The following is a 24,163-nucleotide window of genomic DNA, read 5'->3' as shown; positions in this document are numbered from 1 at the left end:
AATTCTGCTAGTTTGGGGCCTTTTGCAAAGGAGGGTTGCTCTCTCTGAAAACAGAATGTCTGGAAGACAAGAAGCCTTAGGCCAGGCCAGCTGCTGAGCAGACACACAGGGAACAGCCTGACAGTTTTCCATCTCCACTGGCAACCAGAAAAGGCATTTCTTACCCAACTGCCCTCCCTTTGTTATAGCACTGTAAATGGCAGTGCAACTCTGCTTCCAATAATGGCCGAGACTCAAAAAACATACCCATACTTCAAAACAGAAATTCTGCACCTAGGAATCTATGTTGAAAAAATAAATTTAAAAATTAAAAAAAATAATAGTGATAGTCAAAGCTTTCAGATAAATGACCAATTTGGTTGAAATGCTAGTTTGTCAACATTAATATTTAAAGTTAACACAAATCCAAGTCCCTAGCTACTACATTTTTATGCCATAGATATCTCTATATTTGGAAGTGTCAAAGATTTATCTAAGGTAAAGATTAAATACCAGACAGGGAATCTAAACCCCCAAACAGGGAACCCATTTTTAACGTTTATGCTACCAACCAGTTTTCTCTTGTTAATTTCAAATGTATTTTAAATGTTGGTGGGTGTGTTAGTTTTCTAGGTCTGCCATAGCAAAATACCACAACCTGAGTGACTTAAACAACAGGTTTTTATTTTCTCATAGTTCTGGAGGCTGGAAGTCCAAGATCAAGGTACCAGTAGGTTTGGTTTCTGCTGAGGCCACTCTCCTTGTGTTGCAGATGGCCACTGTCTCACTGTGTCTCCACATGGTCCTTCCTCTGTACATGCACATCCTTGCTATTTCTCTCCCTTATAAGGACACCAGTCATATGGGTTTGGGATCCACCCTTATGACCTCATTTAACCCTAATTACCTCCATAAAGGCTCCATCTTCAAATGCAGACACTTTAGGGGTCAGGGCTTCAATATTACTAATTTGGGAAAGAAATGATTCAGTCCATAACAGTGGGCTATTTTTGCTCACTGGCCTATCAGAAGAGATAAATCTTACATGAAGCCAAAATTTCTACAGAGGTTATTTTTGCTTGGAGATATTTTACTGAGTTCTTCTGTCAAATGAAAATGTGAAAGGATCTTGCCTACCGACTGAGAGACAGATGCACATGTGTTTTTTCCTCCCGTTGTCCTCTTTCACATAATTAAACAGTAAAAGAGATTCAGTGACACTTGGAATTTCCATTTGTAAATCTTGTACTTGAAATAAACCTTTTATCATTGCCTTACCTCACAGACAATAATTTTGAATCTCATAGCGTTATTCCTGTTTTTAGGTTTTGTTGGTTTAAATATTAAATTGTATATTTCACATTAAAAAATCTTTTCTGGTTGTGGTGCCCAGTCTCCAAGACAGCCCCCAGTGATGTCTGCCTCCTTGTTCCATGCTTGCATATAATCCTCCATATTAAATCAGGTTTGTTGTTATGTGACCAGTAAATTGCAGTGAAATTGACAGTGTGTGACTTCTGAAATTTGATCATAAAAGTCATTGCAGCTTTTGCTTTGGCCTTTTGGATTGCTTGCTCTTGCAGAAGCTAGCCACCATGCCACTAGCCAAACATATTCAGACACGTAATAGAGAGGTAATTTCTTTGTGGAGAAATGGGGTCCCTGGTCCAAAAACCAGTACCAATTATCAGCTGTGATAGTCAGACACCCTGGGAATGGAACTTCCGGCCTCAGACAAGTTTTGAGAAGACTGCTGCTCCAACTGACATCTGACCACAATTGATAGACCCCCAGGCAAATCCCCTCACTCAAGCTCTTTACAAATTCCTGACCCACAGAAGCTGTGAGAAGAATAGATGGTTGCTTGTGCCACTAAATTTGGGGTAATTTTCTGTATAACATTAGATAAGTGAAACAGGTTGAGTGTTGTAAATATAATTCAACTTCACAATTTTTTAAATTTATGATCATTACTTTATTATTTTAAAATTTATTAAATGTTATTTCTCTGTATTAAGGGCACTGGCTTTATTATATCCTGAGTATTTTCCCCTGTATTTTACTTTTCAATATGTCTGAGAATACTCTTTTCTCCCCTTCCTTTTCCCCTCTTTTGTCCCTCTTTCTCTCCTTTCTTTTTCTTTGTTCTCCTTCTTTTCTTTACTAATTATTTTCTTTGCTCTGTAAGTATTGATTTAATACCTATAATGATTAAAAATTTATTGCAACTCCTCCCATCAAGAGGTAGAGTCTGTTTCCCCATATCCTTAAATCTGAGCTGGCATTAAGGCTTGCTTTGACAGACAGAATGTTGTGGAAATGATGTGCCAGTTCTGAGTCTAGCCTCTGAGAAGTCTTGTAGCTTCTATTTTTGCTCTCTTTGAGGTCACCATATGAGGAAGCCAAGGCTAGCCTATTGGAAGACAGAGTTGGAAGAGGAACCATACCTGTTCAGACTCCTAGACCAACCAGCCCCAGACAACCCACAGCTGACTGCAGCTTCACAAGTGACCTCATTAATTAGCCAGAAAAGACTTAAAAAAGAACTTTCCAACTGATCCCATGGAATCACAGGAAAATAGAATGGCTGATTATTCAAAACCCACCATGTTTGGTGATGATTTGCTCTGTAGTAATAGAAAACGAATACAATACCCATGGCAGTCATTGCTAGTATTCAACCCCAACATCCACCCTTTCTTCTTCCTGGGTAAAAGAACTTCCTTTTTTTTTTCTTTTCTGGGCACCGATTGCCACCTATAATAGAAGGTCTTGCAAGAACTGCCAGGAGCCATATCATTAGGGGAAGTTGTAGGAAAGATTCAGTAAGTCATGTTGGTTGCCTGGAAGCATTTAGCAAAGTGCTATGGAGAGAAAGGAATTCAAGCCAGAGTGGCCACTCAGGATATGTGATTTTGCTGGGGGGAGGCAGTATCTGACTCAGATGTCTAAATTGCCCAAGTGTTCTGTAATTTGAAATCTTGTTAGGTAAAAAAATCCAACTGTTTTTGCACCCCAAATTGAAGTTGCTATAAACAGTGAGTGAAAAACTGAAGAGGCTATAAGCAATCTACTGGCAGAGATGAAATTAACTGTATTGCCTTTCTATGCAAAACCATTATTTCGGAAAGCCTCAAATCAGTAGCAGTTACGTGGAGCAGCTGGGAGAATGAGAGGACAGTCCATTAAGTAAAAGACAAGAGACTTTGCATTTAAATTTCTAGAAAGACACTTGGCTGTGGTTATTCAAACATGAAACTGACTTGAAGCCAATTAAAAAGAAGTGTACTGAACTTTAGAGAGAATTACAGTGCTGAACAAAACCCAACCAAACAGAAACAACAAATAAGCCTACAGCCTGGCTGAGAGTAGCTGGACACCTAACTTAGAGCTGCAGGAAGGAGTTTTAAAGACATTAGCAGCCTCTAGACCCCCAGCTTCACCCAGTTCACACCTCAGTTGCGAACAAGCAAGAATCTTCCTCAGGGCAGAGCCACCGGTCTCATGGACAGCTGATAAAAGAGTGTATTAGTTTTCAATGCTGTATAACAAACTGCTGCAAACTTATTGACTTAAAATCAAAACACATGTATTACTCACATTCCTGTGAGTCAGGTGACCAGGTGTGACTTAGCTGGTCCTTGGCTCCAAGTGTCCGAACAGGTAGGCTGGATTGCATCTTCATCTGGAGACTTGGTGAGAATCTGCTTCTGAGCTCCTTCAGATTGTTGGCAGAATTCATTTCTCTGTGGCTGCAGGACTAATGGTTTCAGTTTATTGCTGAAGCCAGCCTTCAGCTCCTAGAAGCTGCTCATGGTTCCTCGACATGTAGGCTTCTCCAAGTGGCCATTCATTTTATGACACCTTGCAATGGAGAGAGAGAGAACAGAGGGAACAAATCAGTCTGCTAGCAAGAAGGAGTCTTACAGAATGTAATGTAGTTATGGGAGTGACATCCCATCACATTTGCCGTGTTCTTTTGGTTCAAAGTAAGTTGCGGATCTGACCCACACTCAAGGGGTGAGGATCATACAAAGGTGTGACCACCAGGAAGTGGGATCATAAGGGCCGCTTTAAAGCCTATTTGCTATAGAAAAACTTTCCAGAGAAAGTAACCATGGCTTCTAGGTGGGCTAAAGAAGGAGTTTAACTCCACCAGTAGGGGCTGGAGTCTTTGCTTTCCTTACTAACCAAACTTAATGATTGTTATGGATCAGAAACTATTGCATCTACTACTTAACTGTTACTAGAGAGTAACTTTACTAAGATTATTTTGTTCTTTCTCCAGTGTTTTGTAGTGGGTATACTGAAGGCAGATGCCTTGCATTTTAGTTTATGAATCATCGAACCACAAGAAGCACATTAGGACTAAGCAATCTCAGAACTGGAGTTAAATGTAGTCACTGGATAGAATTTAGGGTCATTTCTTTGGCATGGAGAGGGTGTGTTCCATGGAGGGGAAGAATATAAATGTCTGTTTGAGTAGCCAAAGAGGCAGATTTTGTCAAAGAGTATTAGTTCTATGCCATCAGACCCACTCTCATCACTCTATCCTTTCAAATTTTAGCTAGGCCCATGGAAATTTGAAATATGAAGACAATGAGTAGTCAATACAAGACATTAACCAGGGTTTCTAGATGTCCCACAAACACAGAACTGTGTTGTACAAAAAAAGTTGTCCCGTAACACTCATGGATTTCTTTTTTTTTTAACTGTCTCCATTTTTATTAAAAATTGTATCGAAGTACTTATTCAATAGTGTATTGAAGAAAGAACAATATATTGAGGAAAGAATAGTATATTGAAGAAAATTGAAGTTTTAAAAATTTAAATGTGTAAATATTGAGGAGAATAAATACAACTTTACTCCAGATCATATAATTCTCTTAACACTCATGGCTTTCAAATGTCTACCCCCTGCATTATATGAAATACTGTTTACAGTTATCTGAGTCTAATCTCTATATGTGTATATGAAAAACCTGTTTACAGTTATCTGAGTCTAATCTCTAATCCTAGCTAAAAATAATCTTGAATATTTTTACACATTTTGGATATACTTTGTGTCATCCAGAAAAGCAACTATGGTATAAATTGAGATAAGAAATGTATTTTGAATGCACATAGAATATACATAAAGTCTAAGTAGATGTATATGTATTATAGAAATTGAATCTGTAATTAAAGACTTTCCTGCCAAAAAAATCCCAAATCTCTAGTTACAAATGGCTTGACAGGTTAATTCTAATATACATTTACAGAAAAAATAATAATAACCTCATTCAAACTTGTTGACAAAAAAAGGCAAGGGGAGGATATTTCTAATTCATTTCATTAAGCCAATATAAACCCAATACAAAACAGGCAAGGACATTACAAAAAAGGGAAAAAAGCACATACCAATATCCCCCATGGACCCATATAGAAAAAAATTTAAATTGTATACTAATAATCAGGTCCAGTTATATTAAAAGAACAGAAGTACATCATGATGGAATGCATTTTATCCAGTGATTTGCTGATAAATATTTAACACCTGGCTCTCCAAATTAAAAAGGGATATATGGATATTATATATACATAGGCACACACAAGTTCATTATAAATTTACTGATATAAAGGATGTTTACTATAAGATCTATAAATCTTAATAAAATATAAATTACTTTTATTGTTAATTCCATATAGTTAATTAGTCTCATTGATTTTATTGATTTTTACTGAACTATATTTGTTGACAACCTATGGTTGCAACAGATGAATAAGTGCAGTTTCAATATAAATGTTGGTTGATATTTTGGTTTACGTTAATGAGTAAGACAAAAGTGAAATAACAAAGTGTAGTAGGACTTCACCCATTCATCAATAATATGAGCACCATTTTTTGCTGAATCAACTAATGGTTTTCAAATACTGGAAGTTAGTTTAAGCAGTTTTGTCTTATACACAATATAATGGCTAGACACACACACTTTTAAGTTAAATCAGCATTATTAGCTTTTTCTTCCTCACTTTTATAAGGATAGATAATCAATAAAACAATAAATCAAGCTCTGATTTGTAATATTTGCTTATTATCATGGTGCAAATACTTCCAGCATGAGAGTTTAAGCTATCAATGTGACATCACTGAGCAGGAGTAGGGAGGCATACCACTACATAGTATTTCCATCGTACAGATAAAATAGATAAAAATCACCTCAAGAGCACAGGTGATAGTGAAATGTAATAATTAGGAAGTGATGAGTTTTGAGGATTTAGTTCTTTTGTTTTTAATACATTCTCTTCTTAAGTTTATATAATTTAGTATTTAATAATGTCTGTATTTAAAACTAGCTAGAAGAATTCTTGAAAATTGAACTATTGACTCTTAGGGGTTGGTACAATCTTATTCCAGCACAACACTGGTTTTATCCTAGGAATGCAAGATTGATATAACATTTTAAAATGAGCACTATAATACACAACATCAACAGGATAACAAAGAAAAAATCATGTAGTCTTTTCAATAAATGAGTAAAAATATTTGATACAATTCAATAGTCATTGATAACAAAAACTCTCAGCTATCTGTAACTTTCAAAAGTAGCCTCATCAATGTGATAAACGGTATCCACAAAAACCCTACAGCTAACATCACAGTCAGTGATGAAAATGGTGGTGAGATACGGGTAAGGCACGGGTAAGTCTGCAATAGTACTAACTGACCAGGGCAACAGGACGCAAGAGCAGAACAATGAGTTAGTTGATGGCGGTTATACAGAAACTGAAGTTACAGCAACACTTCGGAAGCCTCAAGCTTCATAAAATTAACATTCATGTGAAAGGAATGGACTGACAAGTCCTATGAGGTAGCAATAGACACTTTCTTACACAACAAGACACTGCTTAAGAGCTAGAGGCTCAGATGAGAATCATCTCAGACCGTGCAGTCAAGTTCTGTACCAACCAAGGATCAACAGGTTGGCATTCCAGATTCTGCAACCGCAGCTAGTCTGAGACAGTGCGGCTTTTCTTTTGAGTCTGGTAGAATTACTGCATTGTTGGGAAGGTAACTCCAGGAAATTATAAAAAGCAAAAGTTAGCAAGAAGAATTACAGTCATGCAAAAGAAACTTAAATCCAGAATATTAAGTTTGTATCTTCTTTCTATGTAATAACATTTCTGTGTTTTTTCTTCTAATTATAATGTCTAATGCATTTAAGAGAAATGGATAGGCTAGATTTAAAGTTTTAATTGGATGTTTTGAAGGATTTTATTAAGTAGTTTTGCAGATAATGAGGAAATTTGTTAAATACATGAATTTTTATTTGTTAATTTTATAAATATTGTGGCTACTTAGAGGAATGCTGTTTGTTTAATGTTAAGAAAATGTTAATGTTTAAATAACCAAATAAATATATTATGCATTAAGTAGGAGAGGTCGTGATAAATTTCCATATCAGTGTGTGACAATCCATTCAGACATTGACAATTCCATTGAAAATATAGACAAATGTTTAAATTCAAGGATGCTCATCCAGAATTATTCATAATAGTAAATATTATCTAACGATCTAATCTAGGACTCTGGGTGAGCAGATTAGCACTTATTATCATTGGATACTAATAAAATAATTTGTAGAAATGCTATACAAAATATTCAATATAAAGAAATATGCGAAAAGAACAAAGGAGAAAATAGTGTGTATAATATTTAAAATTCTATTATAGATAGATGTTCAAATAAAATTTTATTTCTCAGTTTAAAGGCCAGCCAGCAAGAAAATATGATTTTTTTTGGTAAGAATCTGTCAAGTCATAGAATAGAATACACTATAAAGATCTAATAGCACAAAGTTTTCCATTTGTAGTTTTTAAAAGCCTGTGTTCATAAAAGAAGTCTGGAAATAAGTGAGAAGTGCAAAATTCATTTATTAGGAATATTTTTTAACTTGGAAATACTTGTTTATGGTACAAACTCCCCCAAACAAAATTTTCTCATAATTATATGTTACATGTGCACACAAACCTATGTATGTACATTTCTTTCTGCCCTGGTCATAAAACTCCATACATGTTCTTACTTACTCTTGTTTGGGGGGACTTTGGGGCCATGTAGGTAAGCTAGTGATGTAACCAGAAGGAAGGAGATGGATGCTAGAGTCACCACGTAAAGAATAATGACCAAAGGCTTGAATTGGAGGTGACCTAAGTGAGACATGAAACTTTGTCATGTTAAACCACTGAGACCTGCGTTTATTTTGTTACCCTAACAAATCCTGGCCTATCTTAATACAGTGTCCTGATATGGAAAATAGTCATTGAATTGTGCTAATGGAAGACAGTGGAAGATGAAAATGACTGAGTTGTTACATGGTGGAATGAAGTGAGGATCTCAAACATGAAAGATAATTGCTTTGATTGATTTTGATAAATCATATTTTTCTTTTTAAATTGCAAAAGACAAATTCACACTGAAGAAAAAAGACATTAACAAAAATACTTAAATCATATTTATTCTTGCAGTCTAAAATAATTACTGTTAATATTTTTCATATGACCCTCTATTATTATGTGCTTGCATATGTATGTATATGCACTATATATGTACTATATATAGTATATACCATAGTATATATGTGTGCTGTACAAACTCCCCCAAACAAGATTTTCTCATAATTATGTGCATATGTACATAAACCTATGTATGTACAGTATACATATATACTATGGTATATACTTTATACAGTACATATACATATATATGCAAGCACATAGTAATAGAAGGTCATATGAAAAATATTAACAGTAGTTATTTTGGACTGAAAGAATAAATATGATTTAAATATTTTTGTTAATGCCTTTTTTCTTCAGTGTTCCTATCCCATTGGCCAGAATTGTCATATAGCCCCAATATACCTGGAAGGGAGGCTAGGAAATGTAGCCTTCCTGTGTTCCCTGAAGGAGAAATGGGATCAGTGCATGTTTAGTTAGCTTTTGTCAAAGCTCCCCCTTCAGATGACCAAATAACACTTTCACGCTCCCTCCCATACCTAGAACATATATTGACCCTTTTTAAGAGGGACAACTCAAAGTACTACCCAGTTATTAAATCCAGTAGAAAGTTCGCAATATTCAGGTGTATTAGTACCAATAAGGGATATGCATATATTTCAAGAGAAAGATTTATTTTAAGGAATTGGCTCACATGATTGTGGAGGTTTGGTTAGTTTGAAATCTGATGCGGGAGTCCAAAAGGCTGGAGACTTAGGGAAGAGTTCAGTTTGAGTCCAAAGACAGTCTGCTGACAGAATTCTTCCTTGCTCAGGGGAGGTCAATCTTTGTTCTAGTAAGACCTTCAACTAGTTGAATGAGGTTCACCCACATTATGAAGGGTAATCTTTTTAACTCAAAATCCACTGATTTAAAAGCTAATCTCATTTAAAAAAACACCATTACAGAAACATTTAGAAAAATGTTTTTGATTGAATACCTGAGCACTATGGCCTAGTCAAATTGACACATGAAATTAAGTATCATCTCAAGTAATAAACCATTCTGTTACAGGGTTTAGAGATGGTACCTCTCAGTGTAGTCCCTCGAAATTAAAAGACAAGTTATTTAGCTCATTTCTGTGCTTTTTTGTCTTCAAGCCTCTCTCTTTTGACTTAGGGACAGCTACTTCAGCCTATCTGGAAACAAAACAAATGAGGAGAACATACCCTTAATCTCATCTTTTCCTAGGTTTTCTTTATTCAATTGAGAAGTTTTTTTTACTGGACCATTATTGCTAATAGCATCCAAAAAACCCACTTTCCACCCCTTCAGGTTTAGAAGCAGCTAGATTTCTTCAAACTTGCAATGTCCCAAGTTCTTTTCCCTGAGATAATCACTTACAAACTAGACAATTCTTTTCTAAATTCATCCTTTTCCTGTAATAACTTGTTAAGCACAGCCAATAATAGTCAAAACACAATAACATGGTATTTTCCAGGCTATCCCCCTAGAGCTTTTCACTCAGCAGGCACATGGTCTGCCTCTCAAGTTATTGCACGAGACAGCTTATCCAAATATTTTGTCACTGTGCAACATAGATTGTCAACTGCTAAGCCCCTCATATCAGTTCCTTTGCTTATTCTACCTGTGAGCGAAGTCAGTGCCCTGTATTTTAGGTTTGTTACATCAGTGCTCTACTTCAGGTGTCAATTTTTGGAATAGACACGATAGACTAGGCCATGCTGCAATAACAAACAAATCCCCCAATCTCAGTAGCTTAATACAATAAAGGTTTATTTCTTGCTCATTTCACAGTTTGATGTGGCTTGGGAAGTTCTTTTTGGCAGCTCTCCTCTAAGCAGTGACTCCAGGCTTCTTCTATCTTGAAGTGTTGCCATCTTAAACATACAGTTTTCAAGGTTGCCACAGAATGAGAAGACAGAGTGCATCAGAGAGAGAGAGAGAGAGAAAGAAAGGTAGAGGTTAGAGGTAGAGGTAGAGACAGAACTAAACTAAGGGTGAATGTGTAGTAAGTGCCCAAATACTTCAAAGACAGTGACAGACACATCCCCACCAGACCAACAGTGAGGCAGTCTGGTTGTTTAGCTATCCATCTCCATCATGCCTGAATGGCAGTAACTTAGAGAGCCTTGATCAAATTATATGAAGAGATTCTGGGGAAAAGAACACTGTACTGAAGCAAAGTGGGAATATCATAGAAGGAGAATTCCTGGCATTTTATTTCCTGACTGCCTGCTTGCTGAGCTGCTAATGCACGTGGGCTTGCTATGGAGCAGGACCTTGGAGGAGCTGGCTTCCTTCTTGTGGACTGTAGAGGCAGATTTTGACCTTTGCTTGGAAAAGTTCATAGGTGGCAGGATGACTGCAGCTCACACTGGCAGAGTAAGGAGAGAGGGGAGCTGTGGGATCAGCCTGCAGGTTTTTAGTCTAGCAGGTTTAGGATGCATGCACTGTCCTGGGACCAGGTAGAGGCTGGAAGACAGGACTCATTTTGAAAGAGTGACGGTTGCCAAAGGAGTCAGGGAAAGGCAGAGTACTGAGGGCCCCATTAGAAGGGAACACGGAGAAGAAATCAGTGAAAGTATCCCATGAGAGAGCGCCAAAGAGAATTATTCCTTGTAAGTTGTTTATTTGCTTTAGTTAGAAAAGTGCATATGAAACTGAAAAGCTTATTAACAAGTCTAACTAGGTATTTTAAAATTTCTGCTTGAAATGATGACAACTGTGTATTTCCCTAGCTTATACATGATCTTCAGGCTGACAGAATTTCTGGAAACTTTGCTTTTGTCTGAACTGAGTTGATCCATAAACTCATTCAAACATGCATTATGAATTCACAACATTTATAAGTATATGATATCTGATGGCCTTGGATATCAGACAGAAAAATCTATCCCCCAAACTATAAGGTGGTTTTCTTAGCATCGGGATTACATTTCTTATTGTTTCATGGCACTCTCACAATAACAACAAAAAAAGAACAGCCCTTGGGTACATTAATCAGCAAAATTATTAGTCTGAATCACTGCAATCTGTTCACCTTAAGGTTTCTTACAGAGTCTATGGAATCTACAAACTTGTTTGATATACTTTCTGCTCTTTCATTTGCCACCATCCTTCTTTTAAGATAAACACAACAACAATAAAGGCATAAAAAATTTGTGATGGACAGGTATTTTAACACCAACAGAGTAAAGCAATGATCCCGAATTAAGAAAAAAAAAAAAAAAACCCCAAACATACTAGCTTTTCTTTTTTCCCCTTCCTTCCCTTGCTTTCTTCTGTTTTCTCCATTTTCTTTTATGTTCCATTCTTTTTCCCTATCTTCCTTCTTCATTTCCTTCCTTATCTCCACCTCCTCTTGGCTTCCTTTCCCCCTCTTTACCTATTCTTTTCCTTTCTTCCTATTTTTTTCTTAAATGAGAACCTCCCCACCCCAACACAGTGTCAGCTGTGCTGCTGGTCCTGGCACAAGTGCGTCTACTGCCCTCATCAGCATTGCTTGGGGAGGAGCCAGTGTTCTTCATGAACTGGATCTGCTGCAGGGTCCCAGTTACTGCAGTCTGCGGGTCCCAGTTACTGGAGGCTGCAGCTCCCGGGGCACAGGACATTCTGGAGCACACCAGCAGTTCCCTGAATGGCCTGAGCCTGGTGGTGACTTCACAGTTTCAGAGAGAAATTGGGAGGAACTGTGCTGTCAACAACAGGAAGTTGGTGAAAAATGAAAGATGCCCTTGGGGAGTGAAATGAAGAGCAGATGGCTTTAATTGTTAGCCTTGCTGTGACAACTGACAAGAGAAATTCTGCTCTCTTGACATTTAAAAGATACCAGAAATACCAGTGACCACATTCCATGGCTTCTTGAAGGTTTCCATGTCAGGGAGTTCAAACTCCTCTTTATTTTTATTACTGAACAGTCCATAAAAACTGCAGGTGATAAGATTCCTGATGGACTAGCCCTCTAGTAGTTTGATAAGTCACTGAAATGCACACAGTCTAAGGAAGTGGAGAGCCATAGGTGGAGGGAGGCGCTCAGGCAGGGAAGTGCTGAGGGATTTACTTGCTGCTGCAAGTGGAGCACAAGATCCATCTCTGTAAGCCCATGAGATTTTTTCTTCCTATGGCTCTTTGTAGAAATCTAGTTTAAATTTTTGTTTGTCATACTGTGGAATAGCCCTCCTTTAAAAAAAAAAGGTAAAAAGACTTCTACAGAAGCTCTGAAGAAATGAAGTAAAAGAGAAATAGATGTTAACTCAGATTTATGCTGCCTTATTTGCACAATTTCCGTGTAAGACCTAGAAGGCTGAAGTATGGAAGACGGCAAGTGTAGCCCTACGTAGAAGGCATGTTCAGAAACAAAAATAAATACCCTTAATACTGAGAATTAGTGACTCTATTACAGCAATATAGGATTATTGGATTGAAGGGTCCCGATGCATTCTCAGTATTAATAAATCTCTTTCTTCCCTAGTGATATGAAAATAAAAATATTTAACCATTACTGAAATATTATTTTAAAGGCTATTAAAGTCAGACTTATGTGTGAAAAATAAGTATTTAGTTTTCAGGCAGATACTATGGTGCCTCTATGACAACCACAATAACCTAATTTTCTAATTTTTTCATTGGGATTTGGTGTATAAATCTCCCAGCAACCCCAGTCCTAGGTGGGATAATGCTATAGCATCTTTTCTACATTGGCTCCCAAAGGGTCCCAGCAGAATGCAGTTCCAGTTACCCACACTGACAACTGGCTTGAAAATGAATGCTTTATTGGCCTCCCTCTCTTCCCTGTCTCAATTCTCCATTCCCCTACTTGTGTTTACTGACTTTATAGCCTACTGGGACTGGAATCTTTGTCTTCGGCCTGCTTCGGGAAGAACCCAAAATAAAACACCTTCCCTGACGTACACACCCATTCCGAGCAGTGCTTTTACAGTCTTCCCACATACCCTGTGAGATCATCCTAATCACACTCTATTTTAATCATTTGTTGATTTGTTCTCATTTTTTATACCACTTTTTGAAGTTAAGAACTGTGATTTACTCTCCATATTTGGATCCAAATATAGATAGATAGTACTTACAAATGTTGTTGAATGAACGCAAAGTTCTTCCAACTGTGTTGTGGTTCTGATCTACTTAGTCACAAGTCTTTGCATTTCTTTCATATCTCCTGCCCAAACTATCCACTTCCTACACCATCACCCCCAGCTCAGGCTCTTATAATTTTCTACATAAATTACTGCAATTGTTTCCTACCTGTTCTGTTAGACTCCAATGTCAGGTCTCTCTATTTTACACCACACTTCAAACCACAGGACATCAATCATCCTGAAAATGCTGGTGTCACCTTGTCTCTTCCTTCCATAAAACCACTAGTAGTTCTCGCCAGCTTTTTATGATAGTCTAGCATTTTGCTAAGGTTCTCATTTATTGCATTTCCTCTCTATCTAGATAAATCTTATCTATTGGAGATGTAGTGTCATAGTGTAACAGCACTAGAGGCAGACTGCCTGTTCAAATCTTAGATCTAATGCTGTGTTGGAGGGAAGATGGCCCCTAAAAGACAGCAGGTCCTAATCAATGGAACCTGTGAATGTTACCTTATATCATAGACTTTTTACAGAACTGATTAAATTTAAAAATCTTGAGATGAGGAAATTATATTGGATTACCTGGCTGGGTGTTAAATGCCATCACAAACATCCTCCTAAGAGATGCAGAGGGAGATTAGATACATACACACAGACTAGAAAGTATTGTGAAAATGGAACAATGAGAGATTTGAAGATGCTGGCCTTGAAGACTGGAGCGCAGTGTCCACAAGCCAAGGAATGTTAGGAGCCACCAGAAACTGAAAGAGTCAAGGGAGAGATTCTCTGGAAGAATCTCTGGAAGGAAAACAGCCCTGTGAACACCTCGATTTCAGCCAAGTGGTACTTAGGTCAGACTTCTGGAACTGTGAGAGAAGACATTTTTGTTGTTTTAAGCCACCAGATTTGTGATAATTTGTTACATCAGCTACAGGAAGCTAAAGCATATCCCTTACAAGGTATAATCTTGGGCAACATTCTTTAAACTCTCTAAGTCTCAGTCTCCTCATCTATAAAATAGTTTGTTACCTCTCAAGGTTATCCAAAGACTGAATGACTTAATGCTTTCAAAATCCTTAGTAGTGTAACTAGCACATCCTGAACATCAATAAACATTACTTTTCTTTCATAGTACTTTTAGTGTTTGTCTATTCATTTGATTCTCTGTTTTGAAGAAGATAAAGACCTCTACATATAATTTAACAATGTATAATATTTCTTAGTATTGTATTATTAAACTTTAATATTTATTGAACAACACTTATTTTTAAGACTAATTTCCAAGGATACAATGTAGTGTAAAATATGGTGACTGAAATCAATGACTGTAATACCACAACAATTTTAAGTGACTTAGGGTAAAAGAAAAAAAAAAAACTTTACAAACTAATATTTTCCAGATTTCAGAACTTACTTAACTAATACATGGGATGTGTCTGCATATATATATTTTTTCTTTTTTCTCTTAAGTATCAGTGAATTGATCAAATTTGTACATTTGAAATATTTTCATCCTTGCCCAAAGCAAATCAAATATTCTATTTAGTCTTCTTTAATTTGTGGAAATTCTACAATATAGAGGTATAAGGAAGATCAAGCACCTCTATCAATTATCCTGCAATTTCCTGTTTAGTTGCCTGTGTCTACCAATGAAGGTGAACTTCAGGACGTCACACTGCTCTGAGCCCAGGGCACGGTGTACTTGCCAAGGGCATTTAATATTTATGTAAGGACAATGCTCTTCAGTACCTCTGGCTGGTGTACTATAACTTCTCAGACCCTGGCCAAAGATACCAGTGGAAGATGCAGCTGTCCCAAGTAGACTTTAATAAACTTCATGCTTTCCTATTGATTGCTTGATGGGCTTTCTGATACTACACACAAATTTTGAGGAAAGAGAAGTTGAGGATCCTAGCTCTGACATAGAAACACTACACCCCAGCATTCCTAAAGTTTAATGTTGGTGACTATCAGGAAAGCAAATATTTCACGCAAGAGTAAGCCCTCTAATTGCGTTTGTGTTGAATGCCTGCCAGATCCACGTAGAGGGTTCTATAGGCATTTTTCTGATCTCACCCTCTCGTCTGAGTCCATTTCAAAAGTGCCTGTGGGTGGAAGAAAAGAGAAGGAAAGTCAAAAGCACAGGAAGACAGGCAAGGGGGTCAAGGGAATGGAGGCAAGAAAAGGAACAAGTGAAACCCTCTTGGGAAGGGAAGCTGTGTTTCATTTTAGTTGCTTGGTTTGGAAGGAAGCCTGTAGAATATTGAATAACATAAGAAAACACACTGCAGATCTCTCTTCTCAGTTTCTCTGAATGTATGTAGAATTGCATTAGTAAAACCCAAAATGAAAACTCTTGTGAAATTGTATTAATACTATATTTAATTACTTACAATTAGTAAAGTAAAATTCATTTAAAAAGCCATGTAATTTCACCCTTGGGAAATGAAGTACTAAATTTCTTTTAATTTGTTAGCAAAGATTGATTTAAGTTAGTTGTTTGCTAGTAATTTTTCTTTCTTACTTTTTGCCAGTATATTAGACAAGGAATTGTAAAAACACATTTTCATAAAAAGAAAAAAGTGCAACAATATTGTTCATGTGTCTTTTAAGTTTCCACTACTATAAGAGAATAACAACATAAAATAAGTACTAAGAAAATAATTTACCCCATGGACAGTTTTAAATGAGGTCTCCAAGTCTTGCTTGATTAATAATTGGATTATTTGAACTTGGACATGATTATTTGCTAAGCTTCATTTTTCAGAGGCCAAACTGAGAGTAAAAATTACACCAATTTTATAATTTTTTTGTGAGTATTAAGTGTACATAACTTAGAGGGCAAATACATAGTAAGTAGTCAACAAATATTAGCATCATCCATTATCTTTGAATGCTTTCACCCTAACTAGGGAAGCAACCAGCAAAAGTAAAGATAAACAGCAAATATTGTAGATTTAGTTATCCATGTGAATTATTTGCATAGCTGATGGACGAGCAACAGATTTTTTAGATAAATGTTTCATTTATTAATTCAGTATTATTGAGCAACTATTATATGCTGAGCACTGTTCTAGGAGATCAAGTTCCAGTATAGTTAACATTTCAGTGCTGGAACACAGACAATGACCCCGTAAAAAATGAATGAGCAATGTAATAACAGATGGTTTGATAAATGCAAAGAAGACAAAAGTAGGGTAAGGGAACAGCTGGGAGAGGGAGAGGTATGTTGTAGTATGGGATAGCCAGATTTAGTAGAGGAAAAAAAAAATCCAAGACTCTGAGTTTAAATTTGATTTTCAAATAAACACCAAATATTTTAAATTATAAGTATGGCATAATGTACTAAAAATTATTTGTTGTTTTATTGGAAATTCAAATTTAACTGGGCATCCTATATTTTTATCTGGCAACCCTACAGAGGAGTGAGGTCTGAAGATGAGACTGATTTTTATTTTTCTTCCAGCTTTATGGAAGTATATTTGACAAATAAAACTGCAATATGTTTAAAAGTGTACAATGTGATGATTTGATATATGTATACTTTGTGAAATAAGTCCCACAATCAAGTTAATTAATGTATAATTAACTCCATCACCTCACATAGTTCTCTCTTTTTTGGGAGGGGTGGGGGGAAGACCACTTAAGATCTCCTCTCTGAGCAAATTTCAAATATACAATATAGTGTTATAAACTACAGTCACCATGCTATATATGTGCTCCTCAGAACTTATTCATCTCATAAGTGAAAATTTATAGATATTTTCACACAGATGTGCCTTTTGCCCAGTTTTCAGTGGAGGGGTGGAGGGGTGCACTTCAGCTGTCATGATTTTCCCTTGCTCACATCTAAAAACACTGGCGTTCTGCCATGGTCATGCAAATCCAGTCCTGTTTTTTATTATAGCTGAAGTGTAAAGAAGATTTCTGTATTGTCAGGCAATAAACACAGAGCCTATGTCTGCCTATACTGAAAAATACAACATGCTATTGAAGGAAAAATGTATTAAATGCTTTTTGAAAGTTTAATAGAAAGATTTCTATGAATATTTTCCTTTTTAGTCAGGAGTAATGTAGTTTTATGGTGGTGGCCTAAATTAGAAATCACCACTGATCACAATTGACTGTTAAAGGTATAATCTTTGGTATATTCATGTTTCTCTTGTTTAAGAATTAAAATAACCTGTAGTGAAATGTATATAACATCAGCTTTGATTGAGTCTGGAACTCTCCATCCTTCTCCTATAATCAACTCAGTTCATTACTCCATTGAATGCTGAAGTCCACGTAAACTGAATGCCAAAGAAGCCCTGGACAGGCCTAATACAAAGACCTGGAAAAGGCTGGATTTGTGTAATCATGGCCTAAAATCTATGCTTCCGAATACTGGTGGAAAAGCCAGCTGCAGAGGTCTGGCAGGCTGGGATCAAATTTATACCTGCACAGCTTGAGAGTTTGAGTGTTTTTGTTTTGTTTTGTTCTTCTCTTTTAGGTTTCCAAGAGAAGTACTACAATATGAATGTCTTTGACTTGAGGAAATGCAAGCTGTTTCCTGCTGAACCTCTTCTAGGATATGGGCAGTGGGGAGAGGGAAAGAGAAGAGAAAGAGAAGAAAGTGAGTAGACAGGAGGAAGGGATGAAGAAGAAAGAGAGGGAAAGAAGGAATGAGGCAAGAGAAATAAAAAGTGGAAAGAAGGAGGAAGGAAGACATAAAGGGGAACAATAGCAAATTACATATATCTGCTCATTAAAATATTTAAAATAAGACCATTAACGTTGCATTCAAATTGGAATTTCCTCTCATAGTAGAGGACAGGAGGACAACAGAGAGCAAAATAAGAAACCAAAAGTGGTGTCTAGGGCCAGGTGAGGGGAATTTCCAGGCAAACTTTAAATCCCAGTTTATTTTGCTTAATATAATTAATTCCCCTTAGGAATTCAAATGTTTTATTTTTGCAATAGCTTTTAGAAACTACTTCACCATGTTACAGTCTTTTTTTTGTTTTACTTTATTTTTGAATGATAGCAAATTCTGATGGATTTCTTTCTGAAAAGAATATAAGTTCATTGCCAATGTCTCATATCTGCCCTACTTACATTCACATATTCACTTTTAAAAAATTATGAATTCTTCCTGCCTGCAATAGTCTTCTAATTATTTTCAAATCTCACCTTTGTCATCATTCATTATTGCCTTCAACCTTATCATCATCATTCAGTCTTATTCTCAAAACTCCACTGGATGCAAGACACTGTGACAGGAGATAAGCTGTGAAGCTCTTTGACTGAGTGGTGACCCTACCACCATTTCCTCTCTCAAGATGGACTTTTACATTATGTTTCTCAGGCTGACTGCTCAAAGACTGAATTGGTCAAATTGGTCAGTTGTCATTGCTGTTAAAATACAGAAACTGTCTTTTTTTCTCACACTAGAACCTAGGTTGGTTTCAAAATTCCTTACAGTATCACAGCTTAGTGACAGGAAAGCCTGTTTTCCAGCAGCCTCTGGCCTTCACTTACTTCTTTCACTCCCACCAATTTATCTTTGCAGTTTTAGGGAATATTGCCAAGTCCTCTCTAGATGGGGGTAAGCACTGTAAATCCCTAATTCCCAAACTAATCTTATAGCAGGGGACATGTTCTGGGCAGCCTTCCCATTCTGCTAACACCACACGTATTTTTTTTTTTTCTTCCTGAAGTGTGTTCTATATCCTGCATGCTTACTTATCCAAGTGTTAATTATCAAATTTACTGCATATTTTAAAAAATTCAGAACACCTGAACCTGGGACAGCACACATTATTTTTATTATATGAACTGAGAAATCAGCCTGAATTTTTATTTAACCAGTAGAGTCCAAGTTTCTTTAAAACTGGAGATCATCTGAAAGAGTTGGATTTAATGTGCTCAAAGACAAACGAGTCCCTCTAGATGATTCAGAAAATGTGGACATGTGCCAATCTTCAGTTATTCAGAAATAGATGATACAGGGTTTTGCTTTCTTAGAATTCTCTTTTATGTCTAGGTGTTTTCTTTTTGACCACTTGCTGCTGGGTAGTCTACATTAGAAAAATGGAGGAAAAGAAGGAAATATTCAAATGCCAGCATGTCACCATACGATGCATCAGCCAGTATTTGTAAAACAAAAACAAATTTCCACATAATTTGAACAAGAAGCATAAATTAAAGTAACATAATAAAAAGTTTCAAAGGCTGTTGAATTTTGATGGACTCTGAAAAATTGCAGTCTTATCACTGTATATACATATATTTCATTGTTTTTATGCAGAAATAATTTTCTTCTTCACCCTTTGGATATACCTTATTTAAAATCCTTGTGCTATGACCATACTATACTATTAGTATGCTATTACTAGAACTATGAAGTACTGATCAAGTTAGCTAATTATATAAATATGTTGTTAAATATAACAATTATTGTCATAATGACTATTTTCTGGTATCATCCAACAAGAATTTTAGAATTTTTGTTACTACTAATAATGAAGGTTTGGTTTAGAATTTAGAAATTTTATTTTAAGTGATATCTGGGAGGTAACAAGGCATAACACAATAATTTGGAAATGACATGGTACTCTGAGAATTGAACTTTAAATAACGGATTAGAGCAGAGCTATGTAAATTCATTTCTTTTTCAAAAAAGAAGAACAAGAAGAATGGTTTCTAGGACAGAGGGGCTAGAGAGTAACCTGCCATCTCTAAATAAATGGGATGTCAATCAGAATGGTTTTGGTCAGCCATAGAAGACTTGGGGAAAAAAAGCCATAGAGACAGAGATGGCCATGCTTATCAGAAAAGAATAATGCATTGTGAGACCAGTTTGGGTATATTGGTCATGCTGTTGTAAGGGAGCCATCTAGCATTCATTACACAGGGATGACACTCATTATACTATGGGATCAAGGAATCACCACCTCCATCTTGTTCTGCTGTTTCTGATCACACTGTGACCAAACAACTTTGGGAAAATGAGGAGAGAGCCTGTGGCTGGATGGTGATATTTCTCATCACATGATTGAATCAGTCTTCTGCTTTTATACATCATTCTGTTTGAAAATGTCTTTCCAGGACTAAACATTGTGCAGTGACATTTCTTTCACTTGAAGCTTAGCCTGTGTCTGTTGTGATGCAAATAATGACACACATTTGTGGACTGACAGTTTGCTCACTATTGCAAAAACAAAAAAAATTTGGTCACAAGTGATAAACCTTTTCAATTCTAAGGTAGACACCTACTCAGAGGCCTTTTGCCTGGTTGACAATAACAATTCAAGTATCAAGCCAATTCGGAAAAATCCCTGTAGGTAGTATTTTTCTTTTCACTCCTCTCAATTTCTTTCTTTTTCTTTCTTCCCTTTGTCTCGTATCTACACAGTATTCTACAACAAATTACTTTGTTAATAGACACTGTTCCTTGCCCACCAAAATTTTAAGAAAATGTATATTCTGTATGCAAAACATAATAAATATTGGGTAGTCTTTCATAAAGAAGCATATGACCTAGAGCAAGGATTTCACTCCTGGAAATAATAAATAAATACTATTGCTCACATTCATTCACACACATATATATGCATTTATTTGCACCTAGTGAATGAAAGTCTGGGATTATCATTTATAACATTAAGATATAAAAATGCCAATATCAATAATATACAAATTGTTGTAAGAAATTATTAAAAACAAAAGTAAACAACTCAATAAGATGAAATACTGAGTTTGAACAGGTAATTTCCTAAGCACGTAAATACAGTCACTAACGCTTTGAAAATTTTCTAATTCGACTAAAAATCAAATAAATGCAGTAAAATTAAACAACAAAATATCATATTTTCCCCATCAGATTAGAAGAAAAAAATTAATACCCAGTAACGGTAAAAATGTAGTGAAATTAGCATGTTTATGATTCAAATATCAAAATGAATAATGTAGTTCTATTCTACAGACATGCAAAAATACTGAATGAAATTAAAGTAGGTTAGAAAATAGCCTGTACAATATAGATGCTTTATCATCATGAAGTTTCTGTCAGGTTTTGTATCCGTCTATCTATATACCTTAACACATATAAGATATAGATAAATATGCCTAGATTGGATATCGAGAGAAGTCTAGACAGCTGTTTTCTCAAATTTATTTGTTTTTTCCCTTGGTGACTGAATTTTAGGTATTTTTATTTTTCTTTTTTAACTTGTCTATATTATGTTATATTTCTATACTGAACCCCTATTTTTTAAACTGTGACTTAAAATATAAAACAAAGGTAAATATGCATCCAGATACATGGGAGGAAAGTGGGGAACATGTGCTTATTCCAAAAAGAAACTGGGTTTGTGTAAGAGACTCAAACAGACTAATCTCTAGTTTAATGTAACAGAATATCCTCACCTTCTTCAAAGAATGGTGTTATATTTGCTATTTATTAATGACATATGAGTGTTTTCTTTCATGATGTTCTGTCTCTGGGAGGTATTTTAAAATCATCCTCTAGAGACAGAAACTTGTTAAACTTGAGTCAGCAGAAATTATTTTAAAGTGCTTATAAAAGTTTAACATCTATTTTAAATAAACAAAACCGCATATGTTGAGATTAGACAGTTTTATTAGAAAATAAAATTCTGAGATTATGGCAATTTTTCTGGAGAATTTGTTGAAAATAAAGGTAAATAAAATGTCCAATCATGAATTATGAATTGAATTCAATTTTGGTAGAATGAATCACTTGTCTACAGATAATTGAAGAGAGAATTAACATGACTCAAACCAACCTCACAGAATTAGTCCTACACTTCCCGCCCCAACAGGAATCAGTATTTTGTGTGTCGGGTTAACCCTGCACTGAAAGTTACACACATCTTTTATTCCTTTCCTTTCTCAGTTAGTAGACTTTAACTGTCCAAAATCTTGAGCCACTGGAAACATTTCCTATTGTCAGACTGTCTCTTAAGCTTCCTGGTTGCATTATTTCATCCCCACATGCTCTGAGGACTTTCTCAGAGCCTGTTTTCCTCAGTCAGCACTCAAAATGAACAGGTGCTACCCTTTTGCATCCTCTATGGGGAATGGGCTAGAAGGAGCCAACTAATTGAAAAGCTCTACTGAGAAATTCACCCGGCCAGCAGCTGTGTGTGTACAGCAACCCAATGTAACTCGCAGTCCTGTCAGCAGGGTCCAGAAGGGTGTGGCAAAGGCCCCCTTTCCCAGATGGTCTGCATTCTATGATGACACCGTAACTGCATGACGCCTCTGTTTGAAGATGTGACATTTGGTCTCTAGATAAATATCATTCCCAGAACTTTGAGAAAACTAAACTACTTTTATTGCATGGAATGTTTTTCTTATCTTTAGTTAGGCAAGAACAAAAGAGGCTTGACCATACTTTTTTAAAGTAGCACTCACTTAAACATCACTCTCAGAATAAACTGTTTTTAAATTGTATAATATCAAATATTGCTTTTACTTGTGTAGGTGCAATGGGGGAGGTGGGAAGCAAGAAGGAAGCAGGGTAGGAAACAGAAAGATAAAGAGAAAAAAAAGTATATGCTGAATGTCAGACATGTTTCTTTCCCTGCCCCACCACCCCAGCTCTTTAGTCAGTCTATCAATACCATCCTTAAAATTCATTAAGGATTCCAAGGTAGGACACTGATGGCTGAGACATTGTTTTGGATTTCCATACACCTGTATTCATGCTTGTTGGTCTTTCTTAGATTATTGACCATGATTCCCCAACAGCAGGGGATGATGCTGTCCCAGGGATGTCTCCAATATTGGTCAGAATTCTCTCATTCATATCAGAACTGGGCAATTGCCATGTAGCTGTGGAATATAAAACTCCTCATCAAGTTTATGAAAGTGTTACATTCATGTTCCAGCCTACATGACACATTGTATAGTTTAGATTGCCTTGTCTTCAAACTTCTTTACTTATTCAATATATATTTTCTGAATTCCTGCCAAGTGTCAGGTTGCTGTGTGGGGATATAATGATCATTCTTAGTAGGATTAGTCCTTGTTCTCTTTTCTAACTTACCATAAAATCTCTCGCTTTTCAAATTCTGTTGCATTCTAACCAGATTATTTAAATTATGTTTTTTGGTTGATTTATATAAAGTATGCAACTTGCTTGTTCCAAATCTAGTTTTAATATCACCATAATAATTAATATCTTATTAGACATATAGGAAGTATTTCACAAAACCATATTAAATTGAGAAAAGTTCTTAATTAGGTACCTTCATTGAAAATAGGTTTGTATGAAAAGTCTAAACAAGAAAAAGAATTAAAAATTTCCATATCATATATATCTAGTATTGATCCAAAATCTATTTCAGCAATATTTTGGGTATTGTCTTAAAAAACTGAGTACATATAAAGACTTATGTCTGTGGAAGTCAGACGGAGAGAAATGTAAAACTTGCCTAACCATCTTTTTTTTTAAATTTGTGCCTTATTAAAAGAAATCGGACAAGGGCTTTCCTTGGGGAGTTATATCACCTATTCTCAGATTATGCCTGCTTTTATAGTATCAACATTTAGATTAAAAAGTGAGAATTGCACAGGTCCCT

At 36.0% G+C, this 24,163-nt stretch overlaps 1 long non-coding RNA gene across 1 annotated transcript in view; it reads right to left on the bottom strand.

Moving 5' to 3' along the window:
* The window catches only part of LOC123616184 (uncharacterized), a 187,111-nt gene that overhangs the window by 142,870 nt on the left and 20,078 nt on the right, over positions 1–24,163 (bottom strand). The window contains exon 3 of the long non-coding RNA XR_006724064.2: positions 3,580–3,843. This is a non-coding gene — a long non-coding RNA (uncharacterized LOC123616184). The remainder of the gene's footprint in view (positions 1–3,579; positions 3,844–24,163) is intronic.

This window comes from Camelus bactrianus, chromosome 2, assembly GCF_048773025.1.
Source record: "Camelus bactrianus isolate YW-2024 breed Bactrian camel chromosome 2, ASM4877302v1, whole genome shotgun sequence".
Classification (NCBI taxonomy): Eukaryota; Metazoa; Chordata; class Mammalia; order Artiodactyla; family Camelidae; genus Camelus; species Camelus bactrianus.
This window is presented reverse-complemented; position numbering and strand designations above follow the sequence as displayed.